At 47.0% G+C, this 15,421-nt stretch overlaps 1 protein-coding gene and 1 long non-coding RNA gene across 5 annotated transcripts in view; both read left to right on the top strand.

Moving 5' to 3' along the window:
- The window catches only part of Samd4a (sterile alpha motif domain containing 4A), a 206,481-nt gene that overhangs the window by 57,449 nt on the left and 133,611 nt on the right, over nt 1–15,421 (top strand). The window lies entirely within an intron of this gene.
- On the top strand, nt 8,989–14,591 carry LOC132656403 (uncharacterized). The gene is made up of 2 exons (XR_009594141.1): nt 8,989–10,574; nt 10,944–14,591. It is a non-coding gene; the product is annotated as an uncharacterized LOC132656403 (long non-coding RNA).

Raw genomic sequence — 15,421 nt, forward strand, 5'->3', positions numbered from 1 at the left:
CAGTTGTTTTTAAATTTAAAATCTTATTATTGTAGGTGTACACATGATGTATGTTTACCTATGCTATGATGGTCGTGTGGAGGTCAGAGAACAACTGAGGGCCAGTTCTCCTTCTGCCTTCATGTAGGAGGTTTTCTGTTGTTGTTTGTTTATTTGTTTTTCAGGGCAGGGTTTCTCTGTGTAGCCCTAGTTGTCCTGGAACTGGATCTGTAGACCAGGCTGGCCTTGAACTCAGAGATCTGCCTCCTGCGTGCTGGGATTAAAGAAGTTTGCCCCATACCCCAGCACTGTGGTAGTTGATTACAGCAACCCTGAGAAACTAGGAAGAAGAGCCGGTCCCTGTTGACCTCGGCTCTGCCGAGACTGAGTCCTGCTGAGAGTGTGTGAGGAGTTAGCTTCTCTCTGTGCTCCCTTGTAGCATTACTTGCTGGGCACACCTTCCTATGTATAAGCATTAGCTTAGTTTTTTACCTGAGGAGGTTTTAAGCATCGTCTGCAGCTTCTTTTCTTTGAAACTTATTGGAGTATCTTGGAGCTAAGTTTTTAGATTTAAAAAACTTTAAATTGTGATAAAATACACATAAAATCTACCCGCTTGATTTTCTTTTCACACACAGTTCAGCCACAGCGGAACACTCGCACGCACTGCTGTTCAGCCAGCACTCTCATCCCCTGCGGAACTCTTTTCATCTTGCGGGATTGAAACTCTGTATACACACATTAAAAATTAACTCTAGGGGCTGGGTAGATAATATGCCTGCCGGGAAAGTGGAAGGACCACCATTCCGCTCCCCAGAGCCTGTGCGAAGCCAAGGCAGGTCGTGTGCCTGCAATTCCGGCACACTTTCAGGGAGAAGGGAGGAGGAGGCAGCAGGCTCTTCAGAAGCTTGCGGGCCAGCGAGCCTGGCACCCACAGCTGAGACCCTGCCTCAAAGTGGAAGGTGAGGGCCAACAGTTGACGCTGCCCTCTGGTTTCCACGTGCCCGCACTCACACACAAAATTACATATGCAGCGTGGCAGTCACCGCTTGTTTCTGCCTCTGTGAACCTGACTGCTCTTGGGACCTGCCTTTGTGTCTTATTTCGTTTCCCATAATGCTGTAGCATGTGTAAGAATGCTCCTAAGGCTGAGTACTAGTCCATGGTAGGTGCACACTATCTTTGCCTGCTGAGTACTAGTCCATGGTAGGTGCACACTATCTTTGCCTGCTGAGTACTAGTCCATGGTAGGTGCACACTGTCTTTGCCTGCTGAGTACTAGTCCATGGTAGGTGCACACTATCTTTGCCTGCTGAGTACTAGTCCATGGTAGGTGCACACTGTCTTTGCCTGCTGAGAACTAGTCCATGGTAGGTGCACACTGTCTTTGCCTGCTGAGTACTAGTCCATGGTAGGTGCACACTGTCTTTGCCTGCTGAGTACTAGTCCATGGTAGGTGCACACTGTCTTTGCCTGCTGAGTACTAGTCCATGGTAGGTGCACACTGTCTTTGCCTGCTGAGTACTAGTCCATGGTAGGTGCACACTATCTTTGCCTGCTGAGTACTAGTCCATGGTAGGTGCACACTATCTTTGCCTGCTGAGTACTAGTCCATGGTAGGTGCACACTATCTTTGCCTGCTGAGTACTAGTCCATGGTAGGTGCACACTATCTTTGCCTGCTGAGAACTAGTCCATGGTAGGTGCACACTGTCTTTGCCTGCCCACCTGTGGACTCAGGGCACCTCCGCTGCGACCAGTGCTGCCTTAAACATGGGTGTACACCTGGCTCCTCCAGGCCCTGCTTCCCAAGTTTGTTTGCTGTATACTGACAGGTGAGATCAGTGGATCGTATATCTGGCTTCAAATGTGGAGGAGGCTTCCCGCTACTGAATCAACGGTCATTTTCAAATTCACCAATTGCCTAAATAAAACTGTGTTTGTATAGGCATCCAAACAGCATTTCTAAGTTTCTCCATTTTTAAAGGTTTGTGTTAACTTCATTCCATACCCTTCTCATCCCAAATATTGTTTCATCAGTGTCTTGACTTTTGAGTAGAGCTGTCACTCATAGCTTTTGGCCCAAGATTTTAATTTTTCATACCAAGAAACTTACCTTAAAAACTTGTGCACTTTTATTTCAAAGGTCCTTGTGCTGGTAACTATTTGCTTATCTTGACTCTTGCTCTTGCAATTCTTCATTCAGAGCTGCAGCGTGCTCGCAAGTGTGTACAGAATTGTCTGGCACACACCCCCGGCCTCTTCAGCTTATTCTGTGGTAGGGGACACTGAGCTCGACTCCACGGCGCAGCGAACATGCCCCACCTCCTCAGCGCTGCAGAGAAAACCCAAATAATTTCAAGTAATGACTCTAGTAGAAACATAAGTAGCCACAATAAACAACACGATTTACTGTTAGACACAGAAAGAAATACACAGGCAACATGCTAGTGGTTTGCTTGTAGTTGTTTTGCCCACTGGGTTTGTGGGAATACTTTAGCTTGGGTAGTCAAGGACATCCACTCTGTGGGTGTAACATTGGCATTAAATCCCAGAGGATGAAAGCAAGCTCTGGGAACACAAGAGGTGGGTTGGCCTCCAAGGTGGAAATGATCCTTATGTACTCAAAGATCAGAAAGTAGGCTAGTAGCTAGAGGTGAGATACACCTGTAAGTCCAGCATTGAGGAGCTGAGGCATGAAAGTCACATAAAGTTTGAGTGAGCGTGGGCTACATAGAGAGGTCATGCTGGAAGAAGGAGGAAGGAAAGCAAAAAGAAAAGGACAGACCAGGCCAGTTTCTGGTGGCAGAAGAGGAGGCACACGATTGTATGGAAGGCAAGGTTTGTTCAGACTCTACATTGGATTGTTGTAAGTACAGTAGAGAGCAGCAGAAGTCTGTATTGTTGTTTTTGTTTTGTTTTGAGGTGGGGTTCCTGGAATCTGGGCTGGCCTTGAACACACTGCGTAGCTGGTAGGGTTAGGGGCATGCTACACCATGCTTAGTCCTGTTAGAAGACTCAAGGTTTGTTGTTTGTTTGTTTGAATTCTCTCTCATCTCTCAGTAGAGAATGGATAGCTGGAAGCAAGAAGAGGGGGCGGGGAGATGAGTGAATAGTTACCTGGTGATCCGTTCCAGAGAAACCGGTGGAAGGCCAGGGCAGAGTGGAGGTGGGGTGGAAGGCCAGGGCAGAGTGGAGGTGGGGTGGAAGGCCAGGGCAGAGTGGAGGTGGGGTGGAAGGCCAGGGCAGAGTGGAGGTGGGGTGGAAGGCCAGGGCAGAGTGGAGGTGGGGTGGAAGGCCAGGGCAGAGTGGAGGTGGGGTGGAAGGCCAGGGCAGAGTGGAGGTGGGGGGTGGAGCCTGCTGTCTTGGCTGATAGCTTGGGTTCAGAGGGCTGGAGGAAGGGCAGGAGACAGAAGACAGAGAACTCAAGGACTACCGAGTTCTCTTGGCTCTGACATTATGACAGGCGTGACCTTGGACAATAATCTGGCTTATCAGTGCTTTAATGTTCTTTTCTTGTAAAATGAAGAGTCATTCCCCTGTGGTGGTACAAGAGGTAATGCATGTTATACATGTTGTAATGTGTGTGTATATATATATAGTATGTGTGTGTGTGTGTGTGTGCACGCTGCATAAAGCTAGCTGATGTCATCCATTGGGCCGAGGCGGGCTAGAGAGACAGGGTGAGGCCATTCTTACCTGTTTTTCTACTCTATCCTTAGTGTACAGGGCATTTGCTTGCGATAGACAGCCATTAAGTACTGTGGAATGAAATGATTGAATGAACAGAAATAAGACCCAAAAGAAGTAGAACAGGACTGGGTAAATGTCAAGAGAGACACCTCACTATAATACATGTCTGTACTAATAGTGTGGAAACGCTTGTGTTATTTATATAATGCAGACTAAAATTTCAAAAGAATTTTAGAAGACACTGACACAGTACCGGAAGTAGTGGTGTCAGCAGAACTTTTGAGTTAAGTTTTTCTCTAGGCTTCTGGTTCCCAGGACTGAGAACCAAGGTTTGACTCCTGCAGCTCTTCTGTGCTCCCTGGGCAACTCCCTGACATTGTCTGGACCCTGGAACTTGTTACTCAAGAACATTTGTAGAGAGAAATAGATCCCATTTCTTAATAGCTCATAAATGTCTTTATAATTAAACGAAGAGCAAAAAAGACATAAAACAGTCTTATGAATTAAATAATTCAAATGAGGAAAGATAAAACAGGGACACTTCAGCAGCACAAAAATAAAATGCCAAGACCTCAGGTTCGATTGATCTTATTATAACAGCAACAGTCAAGTGCTCATCCATTTATTCCAGAAAGAATCATCAAGCAACTACTGTGTGCAGGCACTGGTCCAGGCATTTGGAACACCTCAAACGAGAGAAAAATAAAGGAAAGAAAGAGAGCAAGAGAGTGGGAGGAAGAGAGAGAGAGAGATCCCTGTCTTCTTGGAGGCAAAGAGGAAGACAGACAACAGCAGCTGGGTCCAACATGAAAGATGTGCACCTCAGGGTCTGTGAGGGCTGATGATGCTGAGCAGAAATAAAAGGGAAGACAGAAGGCTGCAGCTAGAAAGTTTGAAATCATGGGGCGTGAGCCTCATGGGAAAAGGGGACTTAGGACTCAGGGTGTCAAGGACCCTCTTGGGAAAAGGGGACTTAGGAATCATGGTGTCAAGGAGATTTGTTTTCATTTGGGAGAAGGTTGCGCCATGTACTGGGAACAGCTGTTTGCACGTCCTCAACCAGGACGCCTTATTCTTAAAGACAGAGTCTTTCCCTGAACCTATAGCTCACTGGTTGACTAGACTGACTGGCCATAAGCCTTAGGGACCTTCCTCAGCATGCTGCCGAGCCGTGCTTTCTGTGGGGACGCTGGTTGTCCTCATACTATATGGCAAGCACTCTTCTGATGGGGCCATCTCCCCAACCCCCACAACCGTGACTTCACTATTAAAAATGGAATTTGGCTTTTAGAATGAGAACAAAATCTTTTGAGAAACAGGCAGACCGCTTAAGAGGTTGGAGGAGTAAGACAGGAGATAGCGGGTCACCGGGGTCACCGTTGCCTGACACTTTTGGAGGACAGTAATCATGTTCTAGATAGATACTGAGTCTCTCTGGAAGCCAGAGCAGTCAGACTTTCCTAACAGACTGAATGCAGGGTGTGAGAGAATTGGTGAAGGATTATCCCCGGAACTTTAGCCCAAACAGCTGGGAGGGTGAAGATTTCGTCAGCTGAGGTGATGTTGGGGGATGGGGCCCATCAACTGAGGGCCTGGGGTGAAGTTCAGAAAAGCAGCGCAGGGCCTGTCGAGATGAACTCTAGACCACCGAGCGCTAATGCTGGATAGGCAGTTGGATATGTAAGTCTGGAGGTCAAGGAAGAGTGAACATGGCAGATAAATAAGCCTGAGAATTACTTGTCTATGACCACCTATTCAACAAGAGACTGCATGAGCTCATAAGAGGACTGAGGGCAGATAGAGCAGAGACGAGGAAGAGGCCCCGAGTCTCAGGCTGAGGAAAGGAAGAGCTGTAGGAGTTAGCGGGACTCTCCGTGGGGCTGGTATGAAGGTAGGGCCACAGAACACCAGTTTATCCAGTAGGATGAGGGCAGGACAGGTGACCCTGTCATGCAGACTGACCCAGAGGGTCAGCGCTGGGGTTGAAGTACAGAGGAGCCGAGAGAGAGGCCTCACAGTCAGGGAGAGAGAACACACCATTCATTTCCTCCCTTAGAGAAGGAAGCCAGCTGTCTGGCCTCTCCAGGCACCAAGAAATGAGCAGAGTGGAAATAGCATTTTGAGCTGCGTGGAGATGTTCCTCTGACCCTTCTGTGACACTTGTTACATTAAACCAGTCCTAAGTGGTCTTTTGGGATCCCAAACAGATAAGATTTCTTTCTCCTTTGTTTCATGTGCCACTCAGGACCTCTTGAATTCTTGCAGTTTTTATTAAGAATTCCTTATCCACCAATAAACAGCATATAGACCCTGAAACCTCCGTGGTAACTGATTGTGGTAATTTAAGGATGGTCTCAGGCCCCGGAATGGGCTGGTCATCTCCCAAAGCCTCCACCTTATTAACCATTTGCTAAATGGTGGCCCACCATTCCTCCTTCCTTCCTGGAAGCGCTCTCAGTCCGCAAAGCTATTTTTATAGCAAAGAGATTATGACAACATATGGAGGCTTCATCTGCTCTCCCAGAACACAACAAAGACTTGTCTTTGCCTCAGCCATCCACTTGGTAAATGCCACAGGCTTTGGGCAACTGTGAGCCCTTGTGATTTGTGGGACTGTACCAGAGAGCCACAGCACACGCAGCAGCTGGTCTGAGGGACATACTAACCTGATGTTTCCCATTCGTGTCGGGCGTGGAATTTTCTCCATTTGTCAAGCGGAGTTGGTTCTGTCAATCCCACAAATCCCTGGGTGCATTTATATTTTTCCCTTGACCAAAGGCGATAGAATTCTAGAGGAGAGGCAGTTAGAGAGCGAGTACGCCACGAGGGCTATCATAGGCTTCTACCTCGAAATGCACTCTCTCTTTTCAAATAAACATAGGAGAAAGGGAGAATTTGACGAATTATCAGCCTTTGGTTTAAAAGCAGACTCATCTATAAGCAAAACATTTTCATTCTTCGAGCAACGAGCGAACTTGATAAGCAATTGTCAGTCATTCATCACAGTGTTCTATGCTGTCTCGGGATAGAGTACACTGTCTGTGAGTTGTAATAGAATCCCCAAACTAATTTATGCCATCATGGGGACCAGTTACAATAATTTCCAGCCAGGCTGGAAATTGAAAAGTTCATTTGATTGTTTGGATCCACTGCTGATGGCTGTTCCAGGAGAGCAGATGCTTGGCAGCTCGATTTTTAAATGTTGTGGGAAAAAAAATCCCACCCTGTACCCAGCAGGTTGTGTTGGCTTTTGGGAACTGACTGTTTAAAAAAAATAAAAATCTGACCATGTTCAGGTTTCTTCACCTTAGGGCACAGAATTCATCTTTCTTGTCTCACTCTGGGCGCAAACATTCTGGACTCACTAAGTCCTGAGGACATAGCCGATCAGGTCTGCAGCTCATGCCGCTCCGTACTTACGGCTCTGTGATTTCTCTCACCTCCTGTTTCTCTCTGTTACTGAAAAATGGCCTTTATTGTAAAGCTATGTGGTAATTCAATCAGATATTCTCTGTGATGATGGTCTTGGGAGTGCCTGTTGTGGTCATGTCATGATAACGTTGTCATCGCCTCCTCCCTTCAGCAGGCTTCCCGGGGGGGGGGGGGGAACAAGGTGTGGGAGATACTTAGCAGGGTAGCTCAGCATGTGTTTCTCGCCTGCATTGCCTACCCTTCTCTAAAGCATCTCACCCTCATCTGACCCTACTGAGGAGTCGGGTCAGGGGTGAAAGGTCCAGACAAGGAGTAGAAGGGTGGCCGGCTGCATGTATGGGGACGCTCTTTATGGCGCCATCAGCTGGGCCGCTTAAAGCTCCATGGCCAAGTGGTTTCTTGGGCTGCCCCTCCAGGATCTCCCTCAGTGGCTATCAGTCAGTTCTTTGGCGCCCATTCTTTGCTTAGGGATTTCAGGCCGGAACACTCACATTACTGTGCTAGTTGTGAGATGTCCTGGTGTGTGTGTGTGTGTGTGTGTGTGTGTGTGTGTGCAGGAGCTGGGGTCAAGTGAATATTAACTGACACCCACATAGCCTTCTTGACAAGGATATTGAGAGATCTGACATTCTGCTAGTGACTGTCTCTTAAAATACTAGATCCTTGGAATTCTGCTGATTTTCAACAGACTGCCTGGCCAGTCTGTGTCTATGTGAATGGACAAACTGAAGCAAAATATTTGTATTTGATTAAAATATATATATATGACTTTAGGATTCTGTTTGCACTGTGTCTTCAGGTCACTATCTGAAGACAGATACTCCAGGCAGGCCAGGGAAGGGTGGCCCCTGCCATTGCTCCCCCAGGGCAACAAAACCAAATCCATAACCACTGCTTTTCTCTTTCCTTGGAAATCTACCCCTACCCCTAGCACTTGACAATTTCATATTTATTCTGAAGATTTCCATGTTCTTCTCTGGTTTTGTGACTTTTTTTTTTCAACCATAAAGATCTGTGGCTAAGCTGTGAAGTATCTTGCCAACGTTTGGAATGTAAGGGTCCTTGTAGACATCAGTGGTTTTCTCAGACAGTCCTGTATGGATGTCTGCTCCCAGGAGAAAGAGCCCCCTGCCCGCATGAACAGGGCTTTGGCTTACCTGTGGAGGAGCCGGCGGCTTCCTTTGCAGACTTCCTGTCAGCAGTCTGGTGGTGACAGCCCCCACTAGCTGTTCCTCCTGTCGCTGCTCCCAGAATGGTGGCCTGAAGCTTCGGGGATGGCAGGACTTTCCCTCACTCCAGCCCTCGGTTGTCACAGCTGAGGGCATGCCTCGAAGAACGGGAGCGTCGTTGACGAGTGTGCCTGGTGCACTGGGCAGGCTGGGGGCAAAATGCCGTGGTGTGTCTGAACCAATCTCTCAACAATTACATCTTCGACTGCCTACTGACCCTTCCACACAGGTGACTTTATTTTTTTGTCTCTTACAAATAATTCCCCTTTCACAATAGGATTCTTGCTGGTTTCTTCTCCGTGGCTGGAACTTCCTTCTCTCCTTGCCCTTTCACTTCATCCCTCTTTCAGTCTTGGTGAACAAAGGTTTCTTTTTTTTTTAACTTTCTGAGACCTTTATCTTCTCAAACAACGATCTGTTCAAAAGCAAGTGCTTGCTGAGGGAGTCCGTCTTGAGGACTTGAACCCCTGATCTCTGCTTGCTTTCCTGCCTGTGAAGTGGCCTCTGTAGTATTAGTCGCCTGGAGCGTTAGATGCTACGCAGGCGTGAGAACCTGATTTTGAACTCCTAGAACCCATGTAAGGCTGACTGTAGCAGCTTGTATCTGTAATCCCCGTGTTCGTGTGTCAACATGGAAGCTGGAAACAGCAGTATCCCTGGACTCTCCAGGAGCAGCTGGTCCAGCAGACACAGTGGTAAATAAAAGAGACCTTGACGCAAACAAGATGGAGGGTAAGAATTGACACCTGAGGTTGTCTTTGGACTTCACATACATGCCAGCTCCCTCTCTCTGCCTTCCAGTAATCTTTCTCTCTCACACACTCAAGAGATAGTGCATGCTTAGAATTATGCCAGATGTGCCATAGTCACCCGATAAAGGCTTCGTCTTCATCTTTCATCACCAACATCTCCAGAAGACACCGAGCCTATAAGCAAAATCTCCTCTGTTTTTTCTGTTATCATTTCATCTCAAACATATCTAATGTGATACCAATTTCCTCTTTATGTTTTTTCCTTCCCCATTTAGGGTCTCTCTAAGTTATTCAGGTTAGACTTAAATTCACTTTAGCTCAGGCTATCCTTGACCTTGGAATCCTCCTGTCTCTGCCTCCATGGTAGCTGAGGCTACAGGCCTGTACCATCAGACCCAGGTTCCCTTCTATAGAATAGTCCTCTTGTGCTTTGTTTTTTGGTGTGTTTTACCACACTCAGCCATTTGCTGTGTGAGCTTTCAAAAGCAGTATTGATAGTTCTTGCATTTAATCCATACAGCAGCCCTATGGGGCACCGGCCTTTTCTTCTCCATTTACATTTGAAAACCGTCTAGATCAGCTACATGCTGGGTTTAATGCAACTGACCAGTAAAAGGCTAGCCCAGTTCTCAAACCCAAGTCTTCTGACTCCAAGTCCAGTATAGTTTTGCTCTGATTTTCTATGTGGGGTCGTGTGTATATGTGTGTGTATGTGTGTCTGCGTGTCACCAATAGGCTGTAATTTTCTGAGATTTTACCAAAATGCCAACAATATCTAAGCTCCCCAAATGGTAGATATTAATTCCAAGTCTCTAAGTGTGCATGTCTGGTCTCCCCAGGTTAGGGCCTTGAGCTTCCTTCTGACCTCTCACTAAGGGCAGAGCCAGAGGTCATGACAGTGTAGATGAAGCTCTATTGAGGCGGAGAGTTGCCCCGCAGGAGGAAGTGCAGTGTGAGGCCACCCTGTGCAGGGAGAGTGTGCCCTTTGCCATGAAAGGGGAGCAGCCGTTGCTGCCCTCACCCTCCAGTCACCCTGGCGATGCCTCTCTAAGAAGAATCCTTTCTGATCCATGAGGCCCTGCGACATCAAAGGCCTGACCTTGTCCTCAGATCCCCAGTTAAGCCCTTACCCTGTGACCCCAAGGACCCCCTGCTCCCCTTGGCTCACTTCTTTTCTCCTCAACATCTCTGAGTTTGCAAAAGAACTGCAGGAAGGGGGACATCCAGGAGGGCGGGCTCCAGAAATAGTGACCCTAATTGGGGAACTTTAGAGGTAGGCGTGAGGTTGTTGGAGGTCAGTGCAAACAGTGAACCCTCCTTGTCAGCACCGTCGACGCTACGCGTGAGCCTCCCACCCTCCACTGGCTGCAAGCTCCCAAAGCTGCGCTTTGAACTGTTGCTCGTCACTGAGCCAGGTGCTGGCACACGATCATCCTCTATGGAAATACCAGCTGTAAGCTAGAGAGTCTTCCAGGCGCAAAAGTATGCAGGTGAGCGCTTGGAACATTGGTATCAGTCCCCGTGACCTAGTCAAAACATTCTGGAAATGTTTTGACAATGTGCTTAACCACTTTAATTTTCAGTCGGGCTGGTTGGGGCAGGGATAGTGTGCTCTTGGGAGTTTTGTGGTGTTGAACGACACTGGAGAACTATGTGCGGTCAAGTATTCCAGGTATGTTTAAACCTTCAGTTCCTGCCGAGTCCGTGTGTGCCATCAAAGAATGTTTTGTTAAGGAGGTCAGAGAGATTTGATTACTTCTTGTCTGCTGAGACAAGAGTGGAAAACTACTTCCCTTAGATTTGAAAGAGAATTAATCACAGGCCTTTGTTTATTTCTCTTTCTCTCCTTTCACTTTCAGCCTAGAGAGCAGGAGACTTTGTACCAAACGGTAGGAGAAAAGAGAGTCCTAATGGTGGATTTGGAGGTGGCTTTACCCCAAGCTGGGGACATGGTGGAGTCAGGAAGCACCTCCAGGACAAATGCTCCTCTCGGCAGCCTGGGGAAGCAGGAAAGCAGTGCAAGGTCATTTATGTGACCTGGAAACCCAAAAGCTCACCCCTGGGACATGCATTGGTCTGTTAGGGTGAAAGAGACCAACATGCGTTCTTTGTCGCAGGCTTGTAAGCACAACGCTTCTAAAAAGGAATATCATCAGATGGTGCAAAGGATGCCATATTGTAATAAGTTGTTCCGTGTGTCTGATCACACAGTGTCAATCACACATGCTGATTGATAACAGGTAATGCTTGCTGGGCACCTGCTAGGAACCAGGCACTTGACTACATATACTGCATCAATTATTCATTTGACCTTCACAGCTTTACCAAACAGCTGGGCATTTTCTTTAACTGTCACTTCATTATTGAAGGAGACAGGATGAGTCCCATAACTGATCATCGGAGGAGTCAGATGTGGGCAGACAACATTCAAGTCTGTGGTTTCATCCAGCCACACCGGCCGCGTGTTAAGCGGGACTGGCATCCGCTTTGGCTCCAATGGGCTCAAGTCTGTAAAGCTGCAGGGTGCGCCTGAATGCAGTTCGGGTCTTGGGTGTGGGAGTATTGTTGCAGGAAGGGGACGGGCAAGATGGTGTGACTTCTAACAGGGCAGGAGCCAGGACGGCAGAGCTGAGGGGTGGCTTTGGTGTCTTCTGAGTTACGGAGTCACTTCACGTGAGACGTGGTGATGTGCGGTGGGAGTGTCCCACAGTCGATGAAAGGTTCGCTCGGACTGACACCTGAGGATGCGTGTGAGCACGTGCGCAGGTGTACATGTGCAGGGAGGCAGACGGCGGGCTCGGGAGTCATCCCTCAGGCGCTGTCCACCTTGCTTTCTGCGATGCTGGCTTGTTCAGCTGGTTGGAGTCATCTCCACAGACCTTCCTGTCTCCTCCCACAGCGCGGGCTTACAAGCTTACCACCGTGCCTGGACTTCTGGGGGATCAAACTTGGCTCCCTGAGCCCTTTACCGATTGCTCTTTCTCTTTAAGCCTACCTGAGCTTTTCTGTGACATTCTGTGTAATAGACGCCAAGGTTAATGACCTCCTCCCTAATGCCGACTTATTATTTGAAAGTTATTTCTGGTACAAAATGTATTACAGTGTAATATAAGCTATAAGACGTGAGGGTTTAGGGAGACAAAGTGCAAATTTGTGCTGCCCGGCCCTGGCTGCCCAGACACAAGAGTTACATTTTCTCCTTTTAGAAACTGCCTGGCAGAAGGCTTGGATACCTCAACTGATAAGGCTTCTGACCCTGAATCTGAGAAACTGCCTGGCATTCAACTTTTTCAACTGATATTTTATGTAGACTTATGAATGACTCCTTACGTTACCTTAATGAAAAAGAGTGTAACAATCCTCCTTGAAAAAAAAACTTTAAACCCTGTTTTTAAGAAAGCACAAGACATGAAATTTATGCATATTATATTTTATTTCTTACACTAAAAATAAATGTGACACTATGCTGGGGAATATATTTGAATTGTGAAAATATAACTGTCAACATTAGAGAAGCAACAAAGTATTAAAAAGAGCTCTCATTTTTGTTTCGGATCTTTCAGCAAAATGTAAAAAACAAAAACAAAAACAAAACATCAAAGGCATTCTTGCTCATAAGCCCTTTTATGGAATCATTTGAGTTTGGCGGTCCAGAGACTAAGTCTATTTCTTGGGTTTTGACTGTTTGATATATTACGTGTTGGGGTTGGGGCGCGATCTCAGTGGCTAAAGCACTTGCTGCTCTTCCGGAGGATCTAGGTTTGAGTCCCATCACCCACATGGCGGCTCACAGCAGCCTGTAACTCCAGTGTCATGGGATCTTACGCCCCCTATGGCCTCTGAGGGCACACCAGGCACACACATGGTGCACAGACATACATGCAGGCAAAACACCCCCCCCCACACACACACACAAGGAAAAGCTAAAAACCACAGAAATGTTGGGTTTTGCAAGACACCTGAAGAAGGGTCTGCAGGTCTGTCTTTTTCTTTTTCTTTTTTTTTTTCTTTGTTTGTCACATAGCCAGTGGGATTTCATGAAATAATCCTGTGATTCTTTTCCTTTCTAAAGGGGATTTTTAAAGATGCTAATAGAATTTCCCTAAGTTAACTGGATTACTTGGTCCTTGATATTCCCCCATCTCTTATCATAAATAAGTAATTCTTATTATGAAGACCAAGTAAATTAAACCATATAATTCTGAGCCAGGTTTTCCTTGGCTCTATTCTACACGATAGACAAAGTGAGTAATCGTTAGGTTAGCTTTCCCCAGGCACCACCTTCGGATCCCAGAGACTGGAAAGGCTCCATCAGCGAGGCTCTGCTGAATATTAAAGATGCCATTCATTTTTATATCAGGGAACCAAGTCTTATCAAATAGGCTAAACCCCTTATGTGTCAGTTGACGACGTCTTCAATACCACCTGTCCACATGGAGGCCTAGTGACGTCACTCCTGGAGCTGCTTCCCATAGAGCTCGTGTGCCCCCTCGGGAGGGTGGAGCTGGACTTTCACGCCGGGACTGTGTTAGAGCCCAGGGCAGAAGATGTCCTGATGCAGAAGATTCCAGCTGCTGCTGCACACACTGAGAACTCTGGTCCAGGACGTGGAGAAGCCAAAGCAGAAGAGGAATAGCTGGCTGAGCTGGCGCACTGGTTTTAGTTGTCAGGTACAACTAAACCCAGCTCTGACTCGGCCAGTGAAGCAAGGAAAGACACATTCTCGATGTCTGGAAGGCCCGTGTCTATTTCATTTTCCACTGAGATGATAAACTTACACATATTCAATGAAGAGCAATGCGCACATGCTTTGCGTTAAAATTCTTACTCCCCCACCCGCTCTTGTTGTTGTGGATCATTTTCTTAAAAGTCTGTTCCGGGTAGCTATACCCTCCTATGGAGCCACATCCCGCATACATTTCACTTTTAAAGTAAAATCACCCTTCTTGCATTTAAGGAATGGAAACTTGTTCAACTTGCCAAGCATGGGTTCACCATCGCTGAGACAAATTTTCCAAAGGACTGGAAAATCTACACACTTTAAACAATAGATAGAATGGAAATGCTTGAATTTATGGTACTCTAAAACATATTTTCCAAGGTTTGATATTGAAGGGATACATATCATATTGCAGCTGAAGACATTCATTTGACCCTGTCTGACAGGAAATTACATTTGGACTTTCTTTCTAGCACACTTTCAACTTCCTCCTGTATTACTTAAGCTTATTTTGCTTATGACTCTTCACTGTAATTGATGTTCTGTCCATGGCTTTACCAACGACAGGAGCCACATACAGCCCATGGCTAAGTGAGTTTAGAGGCTCATTTAATCATCACTATAAGAAAAACTTGTTTTTTTTTTTTAACAGAAGCGTCTACTGAGAATTCTGAAGGATGACACACCCTCAGGCTGATGATTGGCCACATAGATTCAGCTCCAGATAACTCCTAACCCTGGGTGCTTCCTACTGTGTGACTGTGCTTATTAAAATGCGTTCTTTAAAGAGTTTTCCATTTTGGGTATGGAAAAGGCATAATAGCCAAGCCAGCACTGAAGAGATATAAACTGAATATTAGTGCGTAAATATTTACACAGCAAATAAGGTTACTGAAATAAAAATGGTGTTTATGTACTATGCAATCTATTTTCCCCTGAAAATTGGGGGTGGCTCTCAGGAGCTCCTTAAAATTAAAACCCAAGGCCTAAGGAAAACAGGTTGGTCAGAAGGGCTTGTTGGGTATGCGTACTCATTATGGGGTTCTGTCGGGGGAGGATTGTAGGTTGTAGCATTTCCAGGGGACTTTCTGTACTCATTAGTCACCAGCCACACGTAGCCAAGGGTAGTACGCGTGAGGAGTGGAGCCTTTTCATCTTAACTGGCTGACACTTCACTAGCCACACGTGGCCAGTGGGCACCTGCATGGCAATACAGATGGCAACAGGAAAGTGGAGTAAGCAGACGCAGCAGCCAGCTGCCAACCGTGGACCCGCCCTGAGCATAGGAAGGGTCCCTCGTCCGAGCTCCTAGGACATTAACAGAGATGTGGGGAGCCAGGAGGCACCTGGAGGACGGTTGCTGCAGCACGGCTGGCGGCTGTAGAGAAGCGGATTGGTGGATGGGTCAGCGCAGCGTCTGTAAGCAGTTAACATCTAGTCCATGCACACGCTGCTGAGACTGGACTGGAGTGCGCCAGGGCGGAGAGTTTACAGACCTCAGGGGCACTAGGAGCCGTGCAGGCCGGGTGAAACTTGTGGATTATCCGTGTGGCAGCAAGTCTTTAGGGGGTGCCAGGAGAGGGATGGGGAATTTGGTTGGACTTCGTAAATGACCGC

This window comes from Meriones unguiculatus, chromosome 9 (assembly GCF_030254825.1).
Source record: "Meriones unguiculatus strain TT.TT164.6M chromosome 9, Bangor_MerUng_6.1, whole genome shotgun sequence".
Taxonomy (NCBI): domain Eukaryota; kingdom Metazoa; phylum Chordata; class Mammalia; order Rodentia; family Muridae; genus Meriones; species Meriones unguiculatus.